The 17277-nt window shown below is 47.0% G+C and overlaps 1 long non-coding RNA gene across 18 annotated transcripts in view; it reads right to left on the bottom strand.

Annotated features, from left to right (window-relative positions):
* Positions 1-17277, bottom strand: part of LOC144580747 (uncharacterized) — a 164258-nt gene that overhangs the window by 83923 nt on the left and 63058 nt on the right. For 10 of the 18 annotated variants that reach the window (XR_013530856.1, XR_013530866.1, XR_013530858.1 and 7 more), the window contains 3 exons: positions 14371-14471; positions 13343-13456; positions 9507-13158 (listed from right to left, as the gene is read on the bottom strand). The exons of 2 other annotated variants lie outside the window; for them this stretch is intronic. This is a non-coding gene — a long non-coding RNA (uncharacterized LOC144580747). Of the gene's footprint in view, positions 1-9506; positions 13159-13342; positions 13908-14358; positions 14472-17277 lie in introns of all 18 variants that reach the window. 6 more of the 18 variants (XR_013530865.1, XR_013530861.1, XR_013530860.1 and 3 more) reach the window with 4 other exon arrangements.

The following is a 17277-nucleotide window of genomic DNA, read 5'->3' as shown; positions in this document are numbered from 1 at the left end:
TCTCTACTGTCCTCTGCAACCATTCATTCATTCAACTAATGAGCACCTATGAGAGTCAGGTAATATTACAGACACTTGGGATAGGCTGATTAATAAAGCAGACACCAAACCCCTGCCTTCTTTAAGTTACGTTCTAGCAGGAAGAAGAAACTATGTCGGCTTTCTCCTTTAGGCTTGTAATCTCATGGCTTTAAAATGGTTGCCACAGCTCCAGACATCACATCCTCACACACCATGACAAAAGGAAGGAAGGAGAGACTCTGTTGGCAGAGCTCTTTTCATTGGGAAAAAAAAGTCTTTTCCAGAGTCTCCCCACACCCCCAGATCTGTTCTTGGGTCTCAGTGACCACTCACTGGAGAAGATCCCAGTGCTGACACTCTAGCATCAACAGAAGCTGGGAAAGTGAGTTTCTGGCATTTCTCTGTCACAGATACAGTCCTTGACAGCAAGGAAGAAGAGATGAGAAGTGGCTGCCTGATAAACAGTCAATGGTGTGAGAGAAGAAAGCATACATAAAAATGATGCAATAATTATCACCATTCTCTTCCCCTTTGTGCCCGACCATTTACAAGTCCTCACAACTTTTTTGGGGACATTCCAGAAAGGCTTGAGTGCCAGGGTGTGTAATGTGGTGTTAAAATAGGAGCAGACAGTACAGTTGTAATTCAATGGTTTAGTTTTGTTTGAGACAGAGTCTTGCTCTGTCACCCAGGCTGAAGTGCAGCCTCCCGAGTAGCTTGGACTACAGGTGTACACCACCATGCCTGGCTAATTTATATATATATATATATATATTTGAGACAGAGTCTCGCCTTGTTGCCAGGCTGGAGTATGGTGTGCAGTGGCACAATCTTGGCTCACTGCAACCTCTGCCACCCGGGTTCAAGCGATTCTCCTGCCTCAGCCTCCCAAGTAGCTGGAAATACAGGTGCATGCCACCACACCCAGCTAAGTTTTATATTTTAGTAGAGACAGGGTTTCAACATGTTGGCCAGGATGGTCTCAATTTCTTGACCTCGTGATCCACCTGCCTTGGCCTCCCAAAATGCTGGGATTACAGACATGAGCCACCACGCCCAGTTAATTTTTCTATTTTTAGTAGAGACAGGCTTTCGATATGTTGTCCAGGCTGGTCTCAAACTCCTGACCTCAGGTGACCCACCCGCCTCAGCCTCCCAAAGTGCTGAGATTACAGGTGTGAGTCACTGCACCTGGCCTCAAATTTTTTTTTAATATTAAAAAAAATCTAGATAGGAGCAGAATCCTAGCTAAGGGGCAGTCTTGAGCGAGTTTTCCAAAATGATGTTTCTGGTTAAGCCGCTTTGAGGAACAAGTAAGAGGAGACTCATGCTGTCTTCAATAGTAAATAAAGTTTTAATTTCACCTATCAAGAAACCCAGGTAAGGATGGCTCCAGGCACAGGGCGTCAGGGTTCCGGTCTGTTTCTCTCTGCTTCTCTTCTTTCTCCCTGGCGGGGGGGTCATCATCCTTAAGATCAACACCTGCAGTGGGTCTGTCTTTGAGAAGGATGATACTTTTCCAGAAACCACCCCAGCAGAATTTTATCTTACTCTTACTGGCCAGAATTGGGTCATTTATCCTTTCCTAAGCCAGTCACAGACTTGGGGAGGGGGAGCAGGGAAGAGATGAACATGGTTGATTTGAACCAAACAGGATTATTCTTTTGAGATTGGAGTGGAGGGCTCCCCTAAAGCATGTAGAGCTGCTCCTTCAGTGAAATCAGGATTCTGTCAGCAAATTACCTTTTTCTTTTCTTTTTTCTTTTCTTTTTTTTGAAACAGAGTCTCACTGTCACCAGGCTGGAGTGCAGTGTGTGATCTGGGCTCACTGCAACCTCAGCCTCCTGGCTTCAAGCGATTCTCCTGCCTCAGCCTCCTGAGTAGCTGGGATTACAGATTCATGCCACCATGCTTGGCTAATTTTTGTATTTGTAGTAGAGATGAGGTTTCGCCATATTGGTCAGGCTGGTTTTGAACTCCTGACCTCATGATCCGCTCACTGCGACCTCCCAAAGTGCTGGGATTACAGGCGTGAGCCACCCTACCTGGCCAAATTAATTTTTATTGAAGGATAATGAGCATAAAGAAACATGCACAGAAGTATCATAAATGCTAGTGGATTTTCACGAAACAGAACACGCCCTTGTAATTAGCATGCAGACAGAGCCACAGAACATAAGGAGCTCCCCAGAAAAACCAGTGGGGTCCCTTGCAGTCACTACCTCCCCTGCCAAGTGTAGCCACTTCCACCACTATACCTAACTCCCTCACTGCAAGGGTAGCGACTTTTTTTTTTTCCTGAGATGGAGTCCTGCTCTGTTACCCAGGCTGGAGCGCAATGGCGCAATCTCGGCTCACTGCAGTCTCTGCCTCCTGGGTTCAAATTTTTCTCCTGCTTCAGCCACTCGAGTAGCTTGGATTAGAGGCGTGCAACACTGAGCCCAGCTAATTTTTGTATTTTTAGTAGAGACAGGGTTTTACCATGTTGGCGAGGCTGATCTCGAAATCCTGACCTCATGATCTACCCGTCTTGGTCTCCCAAAGTGCTGTGATTACAGGCATGAGCCATGCACCTGGCCAAGGGTGGCGACTTTCATGGCTTCTCCCTAAGTGTAGGGACTTTCATGACGTCTCTCACTATAAGTTAATTTGCCCATTTATGAACAACGTATACATATAAAATTTATTTACCTAGATAGATATATAGAAGTATTATAAGTTTATATAAATAAAAACTCATTAGTGTACTATATTATTTTGTGTTGGGCTTTTTTCTTTATTTTTGAGACAGAGTCTCACTCTTGCTGCTCAGGCTGGAGTGCAGTGGCACAGTCTTGGCTCACTGCAACCTCTGCCTCCCGGGTTCAAGGCTGGGACTACAGACATACGCCATCACGCTCAGCTAATTTTTGTATTTTTAGTAAAGACAGGGTTTCACCATGTTGGCCAGGATGGTGTCGATCTCTTGACCTCATGATCTGCCCATCTTGGGCTCCCAAAGTGCTGGGATTACAGGAGTGAGCCGCCACACCCAGCCTTTTTTTGGGGGGAGGGAGCGGGGGCTCAATATTACATGTCGTGTGTTTTTTGTTTCTGGCTGTCAGTGTTTCATTCTCATCACCACGCAGTTCGCCACTGTGTCAATGTATTCTGATATATGGATCCTTTTATTGCTACAAGGAGACATTTGGGTAGTTTCTAGTTTCTTCAACAGTTGCAAAGGTGGTATGCTGTGGTGGAACAATTGCTAAAACCGTGATGGAAAGAAGAGAGGCCGAGTGTGGTGGCTGCTCCAGAGGCTGAGGCAGGAGGATTGCTTGAGCCCAGGAGTTCAAGACCAGACTGGGCAACATAGCCAGACCCTGTCTCAAGAAAAATAAAAAAGAGTTTAGGAGAAGCAGTGTGCCTGGTTCTCTATCCACCAAAGATGCAAGCACTATCCCCACGCTGGTTCTTGGTAATGGCTGAGCCTGGATGCATTTCCCCATCAGGTTCGAGCTCAAGGGCAAACAGGCAAACAGAGGGGAGATGTGTGTGGACTAAGAGGTAGAGGTTGGTGTTTTGTGACTTGTCTGACCTGGCACAGGGCAAGCTGGGTGCAACTGAGATGTACTTCTCATTCTTCCCACTGCATTACCGACGAGCCCAAGTATTGCTTAGATTGGCCCATGACCTGGATACATCCGGGTGGCCATGGGATCCAGTTCTAAGCAATAAAACAAAACTGGAGTTTCTGGGAAAGTTTTTGTTTTTCTGATAAAAGAGAGGGAGTAGGTGGGCGCAGTGGCTCATGCCTCTAATCCCAACACTTTGGGAGGCCGAGGTGGGTGGATCAGGAGGTCAGGAGTTCAAGACCAGCCTGGCCAAGATGGTGAAACCCCATCTTTACTAAAAATACAAAAATTAGCTGGGCACCTGTAATCCCAGCTACTCAGGAAGCTGAGGCAGGAGAATCGCTTGAACCCAGGAGGCAGAGGTTGCAGTGAGCCGAGATCACACCACTGCACTCCAGCCTGGGCGACAGAGCCAGACTTCATCTCAAAAAAAAAAAAAAGAAAAAACCCTTCTGCCTCTTCTCACCTGGAATATGGATGCCTGGAGGCGGACCAGCCACCTTTCATGGTGAAAATAAAAGCTAAAGGATAAAGATGGGATTACAGGCCAGGCGCAGTGGCTCATGCCTGTAATCCCAGCACTTTAGAGGCCAAGGGGGATGGATCACCAGGTAAGGAGTTCAAGATCAGCCTGACCAATATGGTGAAGCCCCATCTCTACTAAAAATACAAAAAATTAGCCAGCCGTGGTGCTGTGCACCTGTAGCCCCAGCTACTCAGGAGGCTGAGGCAGGAGAATCGCTTGAACCCAAGAGGCAGAGGCTACAGTAAGCTGAGGTCGCACCACTGCACCCCAGCCTGGGTGACAGAGTGAGACCCCATCTCAAAAAAAAAAAAAAAAAAGGAAGATGGGATTACAAAAAGCAGCTCGCATTTCTGATGATTTCCTTAAGAGCTCCATGCAAGGACTTCCTACATCTGGGCTTGGAATGGGCAGAATACAATCTTGGGTGTCTGGGCTACTGTAGTTGGTTTTCTATATGCTGATATAGAGAGGAGGGTATGGAAAATGAAGTTTCTAGAAACTGAGAGCTGAGCTAAGACATTGAGCACATTTTCCTGGGCAGCCTCGACTTTCTTTTCCGGGATGAAGATGTGTCCTTTTTAACATGGAGGCTGGATCCAGAACCAGGACGGGACAGGTGTCTGTACATTGTTCCCATTAAGGGTGGAGAAGATCAGTGTATTTCCTGCATGGTGATGTAAGCGGTGAGAAAAATAGGGCCGTGGTGGTGCAAGAAATAAGCTCCTTGCCCTACTAGATATGAAGACACGCTACAAAACAAAACCAATGTTTTTAAAAAAGGGTGGGATCAGTGCAAGAACAGACAAGTAGACCAGAGAGGCAGGAGAGAGATCCCAGAAAGGCAACCACAGGAAATGGATGCATCATTAGGGAGTTCATACAAGATAAAATAGCAATACAAAGTAGTGGGAGAACGATGGTATATTTAGTAAGTAGCATTAGAAAAACTGGTCCACTGTGCAGAGAAAAATAAACCTAGATTTATCATACTACACATGAAGGTGGATTCCAGCTGTACTAAGGACCACTGTGTGAAACATATTATAAAATTAATAGAAAAAGTCATGGTAGGCATATATGTATTTTTTTCACCATGATTTTATATATATATATATATATATATATATATATATATATATATATACTTGGAGACAGAATCTTACTCTATCACCCAAGCTGGAGTGCAGTGGCACGATCTCGGCTCACTACAATCTCTGCCTCCCAGGGTCAAGCAATTCTCATGCCTCAGCTTCTCAAGTAGCTGGAACTACAGGCAGGTACCACTGCATCCAGCTACTCTTTGTAGCTTTTGGCAGAGACAGGGATTTTGCTATGTTGGCCAGGCTGGTCTCAAACTACTGACCGTAAGTGACCCGCCTGCCTTCGCATCCCAAAGTGCTGGGATTACAGGTGTGAGCCACCGCGCCTGTCTGGAATGACTTCTTAAGACTTAAAAAACACACATCATATGACAAAACACTGATTAGTTCGATTATATAAAAAAATTAAACATTTCGGCTTAAAGGAAGGTAAGGACCATTAATAGGCATTTATCAGAATGGGAAAAGTTATTTTTAATATCCAAAATGGACAAAAAACTTGAACCTACAATATGCAAGAAACACCTGTGAATTAATGCGAAAAAAAGATGGATATCCTTATGGGTAAATGGATAAAAGCTAGAAACAGGTGATTTGTAGAAGCAGAACCCCAAAAGCTAACATGCATATAGAGCTGTTCAAGGTCAGGCACAGTAGCTTATGCCTGCGATCCTGGCACTTTGGGAGGCTAAGGCAGGCAGATCACTTGAGTTCAGGAGCTCAAGACCAGCGTGGGCAACATGGCGAAACACTTGAGCCTAGGAGGCTGCTGTTAGCCAAGATCGCAGAGTAAGACCCTGGAGAGAGAGAGAGAGAGAGAGAGAGAGAGAGAGAGACGCAAGGGGGGTGGGGGAGGTGGTTCAAACTTGCTAGATACTGAAACAACAATGAGATATCACTTTACATCAAGCAGTCTGGGGGAAATGAGAATCGCGAATAGGTCAAGGCCTGTCAGGGATGTGAAGACATAAGAATGTTCAAGTGCAACTGGGCTGAGTGTGGTGTCTCCAATTACGAAGATGGAGCTGACGTTATTTCACCAAACAAGTATACACACACCCTGTGACTCAGCGATTTCTCTCCTGGCTATACATCCCAAAGAAATTCTTACACACCCACAAGGGGACATGTACAAGCTTGTGCCTTGCAGTGTTCTTTGCAGTGGCCGGAAACTGGAAGCCACTGAGTGCCCATCAGCAGGGAATCGTGTGAATGTGGTAGACACCCTGCCATGAAGTTGCTATGCAGTGGTCAGATGCAACAGACACAAGTATGAACACACAGCCGGGTGCAGCGGCTCACGCCTGTAATTCCAGCACTTTGGGAGGCTGAGGCCAGCGGGTCATCTGAGGTCAGGAGTTTGAGACCAGCCTGACCAACATAGAGAAACACCGTCTCAACAAAATATACAAAAATAGCTGGGTGTGGTGGCGCATGCCTATAACCCCAGCTACTCAGGAGGCTGAGGCAGGAGAATCGCTTGAACCTGGGAGGTGGCGGTTGCTGTGAGCCTGGGCAAAAAGAGCAAAACTCCACTCAAAAAAAAAAAAAAAAAAAATGAACACACAACAGCATGGGTGGGCCTTAACAACACAGCTGCATAAATTAAAATCACACACATCTAAGAACCACATTGCACATCTGGTAAGACTGAGGGAGAGTGGGAGGGAGGAAAAGAAGGCAGGGAAGGAGAGAGAGAATGAAGAAAGGATTCTGTGTGAACCAGTGATGATAATAATGCCTTTAAGACTCAGCCTCTCCACCTAAGCTATAAACAGAGTAAAAAGTAGCTTGTTTGATTGCCAAGCCATACTTTGCATGGATGTTGACTTGGGGCTGAGCCCTGTGTGTCTGCGTGTGTGTGTGTGTGTGTGTGTGTTGTGGTCTCTGCTCACTGTGGCTACTTCCTGATGCTGTTTTATACCCCTGCCTTGTTAAACCAGACACTTAATCTAACCCATCGGTGGCTGATTCCCGCCTGAATACACATCCCTCTGAAACCCACAGAATTGCCCCTCACGTCTGTAATCCCAGCACTTCGGGAAGCCAAGGCAGGAGGATCATTCGAACCCAGGAGTTCAAGACCAGCCTGGGCAACACAGGAAGACCTATCTCTAAAATAAAAAAGCAAAGAAACAAATAACTTTTAAAAAAGAGAAACAATGAAATGCACAGAACTGGATGAGGATCTCAGACAGGCTTTGACTGAGGGCGAAAAGTATCAGCAGGTGTGGCTCAGAAAGCTGGCGCATCCTCCGCCCTGTGTCCTCGCTCTTGGGGTGGTTGATCCTGGCGAGAAACCGAGGTCAGGGAGTGGCCCCAATTTTATTCGTGGGAGGGCCCCTCCCCCCATGCATTCCACACACCAGATAAGCATCTAATTGTTGGCTACGGAGAGGCTGGCTGTGGGTTACCTTTTATTAGTAATGATGATGATGATGATAGTGATGACAAGAGCTACCATTCACAGAGTGCCAGGCACCTCACTGCATTCACTGCATGCTTATCCTTCCTGGTCCTGCCAGAAACCTTAGGAGGGAGGCCCTCAGCAAGCCAGGAGGCTGAGGAGCAGGGAGGTTTGGTGAATTTGGCTCAATTTCTGCAGCTGGTACTTGGCAGAGCCGGAATTTGAGTCAAGGACATAGGAGTCCTGCCCCCTGCCCCCATCCACAACACTAGGTTGAGCCAATGAAAGCAAACGTAGGTACCTAGGGCCAAAGCCAGAAGGATGTGAGGTGAAGGGGTAGGAAGCAAGGAAGAGGGAGACTCTGAGAACTTGAAAGAAAGAGAGACTCTGCTGGGTACGGTGACTCACCCCTGTAATCCTAGCACTTTGGGAGGCCAAGGCAGGCGGATCACCTGAGGTCAGGAGTTCAAGACCAGCCTGGCCAACATGGTGAAACTCCATCACTACTAAAATACAAAAATTAGCCGGGCATATTGGTGGGTGCCTGTAATCCCAGCTACTCAGGAGGCTGAGACAGGAGAATCACTAGAACCCAGGAGGCAGAGGTTGAAGTGAACCAAGATTGTGCCATTGCACTTCAGCCTGGGCAACAGGCTAAAAAAAAAAAAGGAGAGAGACTCAGAGATGTAAAGACAGACTCAGAGATGAAGGTGGAGAGAGACAGACAGATTTGGAGGGAAGAGGAAGAAGGGAGAGAGGAAGAAAGAGGAAGAGAGAGACATACTGGAATAAATTTAAGGCAGACGTACTCAAAGAGGCTTAAAGTGAGCAACTCAGGAGACAGAGACAGACTCAGAATTTTTCTTTTGAGACAGAATCTTGCTATGTTGCCCAGGCTCTGTACTCAAACTCCTGGACTCAAGGGATCCTCCTCTCGAGTAGCTGGGACTGTAGGCTCACACCACCTTACCAGCAAGACTAAAATTTAAAGAGACTCAGGGCAGGGAGGGTAGAGAAAGAAAGACTCAGAAAGAGAGGAAGAGCTAGCTTTGGAGATGGAGACAGAGAGAGAGACAGAGAGAGAGAGAGAGAGAGGCTGAGACACTGACCATAGAGAAAGTGATGGAAGAAGGACATAGGGAGAGCAAGAGGGATTGAGGAAGGAAAGGTGGGAGGGAGGAGGGGAGATGAAGAGAAAGAGACCCAGAGAGAGACCTAGAAAGAGAACCGCAAACAGAGAGGGAGAAACAAGGAGAGAGAGAGAGAGAGAGAGAGAGAATGATTCCTGACGTGAACAGTTGTAAGGGAGGTAGTGCAGGGTCTCGGCTTCCTTTGCAGATCTTCATTTATTTATTGAGGAGTCTTGCTCTGTCACCCAGGCTAAAGTGCAGTGGCACGATCCTGGCTCACTGCAACCTGCACCTCCCAGGTTCAAGCAATTCTCCTGCCTCAGCCCCACAAGTAGCTGGGACTACAGACACACACCATCATGCCTGGCTAATGTTTTGTATTTTTAGTAGAGACGGGGTTTCACCATATTGGCCAGGCTGGTCTCGAACTCCTGACCTCAAGCAATCTGCCCATCTCGACCTCCCAAAGTGCTGGGATTACAAGCCTGAACCACCGCGACGACCCTTTGCAGATCCTTGATCTCACTCTCCCTCCTAATTCCCACAATCCCGCTGTCTCAGTGGCCTCCCCCCTCGGCCTTGCAGCCAATGCCCCAGAGCCCCGGCCTCTCTTCCCCTCCCCATGCCTTGGGCTGAGTCCCCCAGGGATGGCATCTATACTGTAGGAAAAAGGGAAGGGGTGTAACAGACAGACTGGTTCGATTCTACCTGTTTCCTACTCTGTGCAATGCTGCTACTGCGTAAGGCTGCCTTGAGTGCTAAAGGTGGGAATGCGCATCAAGGCAGGAACACAGAGGCCAGGACAGAATAAACATGTAGCAATGGTTGTTTGTGATTGCTATGAACGTCACTGTTACATGTTCTGGAGTTCGATGCCGGCACAGGTGTGGCCAGGGCTGTTCATCCCACCGAATGAAGCTCTTGCTGCTCAAAGCTGAAGCAACAGACCCTGGGAGCGAGTTAAAAACACAATCCTACTGCAGATCAGCTGAACTACGAGATCCCCAGGTGTTTCGTGAGCACGTTCAAGCGCCCCACCCGGCAAGTAGCCCGGGAAGAAATTGTAACGCCAAGTTAGCGGAATCCATCATTTGCTCTGTCGCGCCACCTGGAGGCCTTTGAAAGAACTGAGCTGGGAGCTGGGAAAGTTGTGGGAGGGGCGTGTCATTTGGAGTTCAGGGCCAGGCGTGTGGCTCAAGCTTGTAATCCCCGCACTTTGGGAGGCCGAGGTGAGTGGATCACTTGAGGTTAGGATTTCGAGACCACCTTGGCCAACATGGTGAAAGCTAGTCTCTACTAAAAATACAAAAGTAGCCGGGCGTGGTGGTGGGCGCCTGTGACCCCAGCTACTCGGGAGGCTGAAACAGGAGAATCGCTTGAACGCACTCCAGCCTGGGTGGCAGAGCGAGACTCCATCTCAAAAAAAAAAAAAAAGGAGAAGAAGAAGAAGAAACGAAATTTGGAGTTCTACAATCCTGTGAGCCATTCCCTGCTGTCTAATTTTGGGCAGGTTCCTTGACTTCTCTGAGCCCTGCCGTATAGCTCACACTTTTCACCTATAACACCAAGATGACAATTCCACCTCATGCATAGTGCCAGCCCCAGAGTTGGCGCAGACCAATCACCTGGTTCCATGTTGTTGTTGTTTTCAGACAGAGTTTTGCTTTCGTCGTCCAAACTAGAGTGCAGTGGCAGGACCTCAGCTCAGTGGAACCTCCGCCCCCCAGTTCAAGCGATTCTCTTGTCTTAGCCTCCCAAGTAACTGGGATTACAGGCGCATACCACCACATCTGGCTAATTTTTATATTTTTAGTAGAGACGAGGTTCTGCCATGTTGGCCAGGCTGGTCTTGAACTCCTGGACTCAAGTGATCTGCCCACCTCGGCCTCCCAAAGTGCTGGGATGGCAGGGGTGAGCCACTGCACCCGGCCCCATCCTTACTGATCATTCGGATTTCATAGATGATAGTAATAAACCTGCGCTCACCAGGGAGCTTCAAACAAATGAACGACCCAGGAATTAGTTTTGTGACAGCAAAACATGAAATACAAATACATCCAGCTTAACCAAGATCTTCATCCTACCTGGCAAAATTGTTTTATTGTTGCTGTGGTTTCTCTTTGGAATTCAATAACTGGTTTGAATATACTTTTCAACCATCTACCTTATCTTCTCAACAAAGGAGGATGCCCACACCAGAGCTCCATATTCCCAAGGTATTTAATCAACTTTCCCTCCTAAACTTCCTCATTATCTCCCATCCTAACATGTGGCCTGAGGTTTTCTTTCATTGCAACAAAAGCCTGGATTAAAGCAGCAGCTGGATCTTATAGTGTTGTATTTCCTTGGGACTAAAATAAAATATAAAGTTCAGCCCAGGGGTCATCCGGGAACCTCTGGAAATAGTACAGAAGAAAGAGACAGGTTGATTCTGATCTTGGCCCCGAAAGCCATGGGTCTTCATGGTGAGTTAGTTGTGAATGTGTGTAAGTGGGTGTGAGTGTGAGGTTGTGTCTGAGTGTGCTGTGAGAGTGTGAGTGTGTGCTGGTAGGCATGTGTTTTGTGTAGATCTGTGATTTTGTGTGTGAGCATGAGACGTGCGTGAGTGAGCATGAGAGAGTATGTGACTGTGTGTGTGTTTGTCTGTAAGCTTCTGTTATGGAAGCCCCACACTACTCAGCACCATGGTCAGAGACTGAATTCTAGCCTGGACAGGGGCCTCCCCTTTATAGGGTAGCTGACCCCCCTCCCCGCTTCCCTCTACATGTAAAGGATGGATTTAAATTCCATGAAAGCATTTCTGATCATAAAAGCCCCGGCCTGCCCATGACAGTGAAAAAAGTGATGCAGATAAAGGCCAACAAATACCCCTCTCCCCAAGGGGAAAAAAAAAAAACAACAGCCTGGGCTGGGCTCAGTGGCTCAGGCCTATAATCCCAGAACTTTGGGAAGTCAAGGCGGACGGATACTTGAGGCCAGGAGTTTGAGACCAGCCTGGCCAACATGGTGAAACCCTGTCTCTACAAAAATGCAAAAATTAGCCAGGTGTGGTGGCGGGAGACTGTAATTCCAGCTACTGGGGAGGCTGAGGCAGGAGAATCGCTTCAACCCTGGAAGTGAAGGTTGCAGTGGGCCGAGATCACACCACTGCACTCCAGCCTGAGTGACAGAGCAAGGCTCTGTCTCAAAAAACAAAAACGAAGAAACACTCATGATCTCACCCACCAGAGGAAACCAGTGTTGACGTGTGTGTGCGTGTGTGTGTGTGTGTGTGTGCGCGTGCTAGTCAGAGACAGGACAGCAGAGCAGCTAGGCACACAGCCTTCCAAGCCAAAGTGCAAGAATGACAGTACAACCTCACAGGGTTGTTTCAAGGGTAATGGATCACTCAGAAAAGCTTTAGATTTGGATTTGGGTTTCAAGAAAAACTGTTGCGAAGCCACTCTACCAAGACACCCCTGCAAGGCAGTAGACGGAGATGAGTGAAACTGTTCATTTTCACAGTTAGGAGCTTCTCCCGAGTTGTTATAGCTTTTTAAAACAGTGCACCTTAAGAAGTAAGACAGGGCCACATCATTTATCTTCACTGAAAACAAGGGAATTGTCACTAGTGCTCACACTTAGTCAGTGTGGTATAACTTACACAGCTGACTAAATGATGTTTCACAAAGTCTGTAACCCACGTAAGCCTCAGGAGTTTTTTTTTTCTTTTGTAGATAAAGTTTTATTGGAACACAGCCATGCTTACTTATTTACATATTGTATGATTTATTCAATGAAGCAGAGTTGATTGGTTATAACAGAAACCGTATGGCCCACAGAAGTTGGGATTACAGGCGTGAGCCACGACACCCAGTTACTTTTTGTATTTTTAGTAGAGGTGGGGTTTCACCATGTTGGCCAGGCTGGTCAAACTCTGGACCTCATAATCCACCCATCCACCCACTTCAGCCTCCCAAAGTGTTGGGATCACAGGCGTGAGCCACCGTGCCTAGCCTTTTTTTTTTTTTTTTGATGGAGTCTTGCTCTGTTGCCCAGGCTGGAGAGTGAAGCAGCATGATCTCAGACTCCCAGGTTCAAGCAATTCTCCTGACTCGGCCTCCTGAGTAGCTGGGATTACAGGTGCGCACCACAATGCCTGGCTAATTTTTGTATTTTTAGTAGAGACCCTGGCTTCTCCATGTTGGCCAGGCTAGTCTCGAACTCCCGACCTCAGGTGATCTGCCCACCTTGGCCTTCCAGAGTGCTGGGGTTGCAGGCGTAGCCAGCACGCCCGGCCTTATTCATTTTTAAGTGCGTACTTCAGCAGTGCGAAGTGTATTCACACTGTTATGCAGCCGATCTCCAGGCCCTCTTCATCCTGCCAAACCGAAAATCCGCACTCACTCATCAACTGTAGAATCCTACTGCTCAGCCTCCCAGGCAGCTGGGACTACAGGCATGCACCACTATACCCAGCTACTTTTTGTATTTTTAGTAGGGATGGGATTTCACCATGCTGACTGGGCTGGTCTCGGACTCCTGACCTCAAATGATTCACCCACCTCAGCCTCCCAAAGTGCTGGGATTACAGGTGTGAGTCACGGCGCCCAGGCTGAAAATGTCTTGATGGTGATGAAATAGTTCTGTATCCCAATTGTGGTGATGGCTACCTTTATCTATAGACATGAAAGAGAGACAGAGAGAAACAGAGACAAACAGACAGTGGGGATGGGGTGGAGAGAGAGATGTAAAAAATGATGACATCCATGTAAGGTCTCTACCTGAGTTAACAGAATATATCTATGTCATTTTCCTAGTTTTGACAGTGTACTATCCTTATAAAAAGTGTTACCAGCCGGGCGCTGTGGCTCACCCCTGGAATCCCAGCACTTTGGGAGGCTGAGACAGGTGGATCACCAGGTCAGGAGATCAACACCATCCTGGCCAACATGGTGAAATTCTGTTTCTACTAAAAATACAAAAATTAGCGGGTGTGATGGCACTTGCCTGTAATCCCAGCTGCTGGGGAGGCAGATGAAGGAGAATTGCTTGAACCCAGGAGGCAGAGGTTGCAGTGAGCCAAGAAATGCCACTGCCCTCCAGCCTGAAGACAGAACAAGACTCCGTCTCAAAAAAAAAAAAAAAAAAAAACAGTGTTACAATTGAGAGATCTGGATGAAGGGCACATGGGCATTCTATGCACTATTTTGCAACTTTTTACAAGTTTTGAACTATTTCAAAATAAAATGTCATAATAGAAATGTGTATGGCATATGGGAAGTGCTCAGTAAAAAATGTTATCACCCCCCCCTAGATCTCTCTGGCTGCATTTTCAATTCGATTTTATTTGATTTATTGTCAGTGTCTATTTTCTGGCCAGCTCTAATCACTGCAAAATGAGCAACACGATCCCTTTAGGAAAAAAAAAAAAAAAGTCCCTTCCACTGAGTCCTCTTTGGCTGAAAGATTCTCTAGCAGAAAGCTTGACAGTCATATGTGTACTTATGAATCATCTGCAATTTTCACACCAGCTATTGTTTTATAGCTTGAGTAATTATCCAAACAGTGTTTCACAAACCTCGACACTAACCAGGCATTACAGGTCTTCAATGCTCGTAACAGGAAAGAGAATTCACCAAGTGTTCTAGGCTCCGGGAGACGCCTTTCTTGGTCTGGAGCCAGGCCTGACAGCTAAAGACGAGGAAAAATGTAAAAACACATGTTTGTATGCATTTGTTCATGTGTCACAAAACCCTGGAAGATGACCCAAAAAGCATTCTAGTTTTTGTGTTTTGAATAGGGATGAAGACAGAACAGGCGGGGAACAAAGTTAGAATGGAGGTTGATCACTCTGTTTTTATAAACATGTTTTGTTTTTTACCACGTAAAAATACTGTCTTCTCTTTTTTTCTTGAGATGGAGTCCTGCTCTGTCGCCCAGGCTGGAGTGCAGTGATCCTGGCTCACTGCAACCTCTGCCTCCCAGGTTCAAGTGATTATCCTGCCTCAGCCTCCTGAGTAACGGAGACTACATGTGCCCACCACCATGCCTGGCTAACTTTTGCATTTATAGTAGAGATGGAGTTTGACCATGTTGGCCAGGCTGGTTTCAAACTCCTGGGCTCAAGTGATCCACCCATCTCTGCCTCCCGAAGTGCTGGGATTACAGGTGTGAGTCACTGCGCCTGGCCAAAAATATGTTTTATTAAAAAAATTAAATAGAAATGATGTCACACACAAACGTGCCAGAGTCCCTGAGTCCAAACCTGACTGCTCCTTATTGTGCGACCTTCGCAAATGACTTAAAGAAAAAATTTTTTAATAGAGAAGTTGGGGAGAGGGGGGGGGTCTCACTACATTGCCCAGGCTGGCCTCGAACTTCTGGACTAAAGCAATCCTCCCTCTTCAGCCTCCCAGGATGCTGGGATTAAAAGGTGTGAGCCATGGCACCTGGGCTTAGAAAATGACTTCAATTGCCCTTTGCCTCAGTTTCCCCCATTTATAGTGGTGACAGAAACAGTAGCGACTTCCTAGGCTGGCTGGGAATATAAACAAGTTAATTGCTGCAGATCTGTTAAAACTGTTTTACAGAGCACACACTTAGCATGTATTAGCAATAAGTGCCCCTGTTCTCCCCCTGAGTACGTGCAGAACTGAAGAAAGATCTGCTGTCTTTTCACCTTTCCCCAATCTAACAAATCACGCCAGTGAGAGTTTTACTGAGAAAAGCTGATTTCCTTTTCAAATAGGGAAAGAAATCAATTCAGAAATTGATTGATTGCAGACAACTGAGTCGGCAGGTGAGAGCGCTGGATCTGCACTTTTTTTTTTTTTTTTTTTTGAAGACAGACTATGATTTTATCCTATAAGGTTAAGTACAATAACTCAAAGAATCTGCTGGGTGTGGTGATTCATGCCTATAATCCCAGCACTTTGGAAGGCTGAGGTGGGAGGACTGTTTGAGGCCTGGAGTTCAAGAACAACCTGGGCAACATAGTGAGAACTCTGTCTCTGTCTCTATTTTTTAAAAATGACTATAACCACTCAATATATGTGAGTAGTTAATTATTATTATTATCTCCATGGTCATTATTTGAGTATATGGGTGCACAGAGGAGAGGGAGATGGCTCCAAAACACACCCAAGGTCACCATATGACTTCATTATGTTCATAGCAATAACTGGAGATACCATTTGCTGGGCTCTTGGGTGTCTAACGTATTGTGTGGACGTCCCCATTGAAACTTCACACAAACCCACACGATGTGCTATCCTCAGCTGAAGAAGGCCAACCCTGAGGCCAGACACACTCAGCCCTTGCCTGATGTCACGCTTGAGCCCCTCCCTTTTTTTTTTTCCTTTTGTTTGTTTGAGATGGAGTTTCACTCTGTTACCCAGGCTGGAGTGCTGTGGCACCATCTCATCTCATTGCAACCTCCACCTCCCAGGTTCAAGCAATTCTCCTGCCTCAGCCTCCCGGAGCAGCTGGGACTACATGCACGTGCCACCACACCCGGCTAATTTTTTTGTATTTTTAGTAGAGGCGGAGTTTCACCGTTTTAGGCAGGTGGTCTCAGTCTCCTGACCTCGTAATCCGCCCGCCTCAGCCTCCCAAAGTGCTGGGATTACAGGCGTGAGCCATGCACTCAGCCAAGCCCCTCCCTTTACATCTGAGAGACCCAAAGTCTGGACCAGGACTTGGTGTCTCCAGGTGGAAAGTTCTGGTGGCAGCCAGCCCTGCTTCCTTGTTTCTGGAGCCCTGGACCCACAACCTTCAGTCCTCCGCCGGTATGTCTCTCTGGCTCCACAAGGTGGCAGTATTGCACCGTTGTAGGCGCACCTGCCCCGAGCTTGGGGAGTGCGGATCCCAGGTAAGAACCTGCCCGCTCAGTTTTCTGCAAACAACCCGGAGCTTCTCTGCGACTTTCTTTAAATCTTTAAAGTGGGGGTGATAATAGGTCCTACTTCGTAGGGTGCTGGGGAGATTAAATGAGTTCACATTTATAAAGAGCCCAGAATAATGCTTGGCAAACGATAAAGTACGTTATTAGAGTAACTATGATGATGACGTTGGCGGTCAGGATGATGAATGACTCATTTTGTTGTGTTGTTTGTGATTTGCGACTTTCTTTCCCTCTGATCTCTTTATATCCACGTCTCTGTGTGTCCATGCCTCCACTTTTTCCCCGCCGAGGTCACAAACTCAGCCACCTCCTGGGGCCAGGCAGGAAGTATAAATGAGGGAAGCTGACTGTGTGGGGGCCAGGGAAAACCGCAGGGTGCCCCGGGGTGGCCACTCAGCACGTGCTGATGCGGGGTTATGGCCGCGTGGGAATGCAGGCGTGATGTTGACTGATAACCGTGGCCTTTTCAAGAGAAACTTGAAATCTCCTGACCTTTTAATGCTCCTGATCCATTCAAACAAACAAGCCAACAAAAAAGTCCAGAATCTAACAGGCCAGATGTGTCTGCAGCCTCCATTTACTCAAGAGCGCCCT

This window comes from Callithrix jacchus, chromosome 22, assembly GCF_049354715.1.
Source record: "Callithrix jacchus isolate 240 chromosome 22, calJac240_pri, whole genome shotgun sequence".
Classification (NCBI taxonomy): Eukaryota; Metazoa; Chordata; class Mammalia; order Primates; family Cebidae; genus Callithrix; species Callithrix jacchus.
Note: the sequence above shows the minus strand (reverse complement) of the source record. Positions and strands in the feature narration are given on the sequence as shown.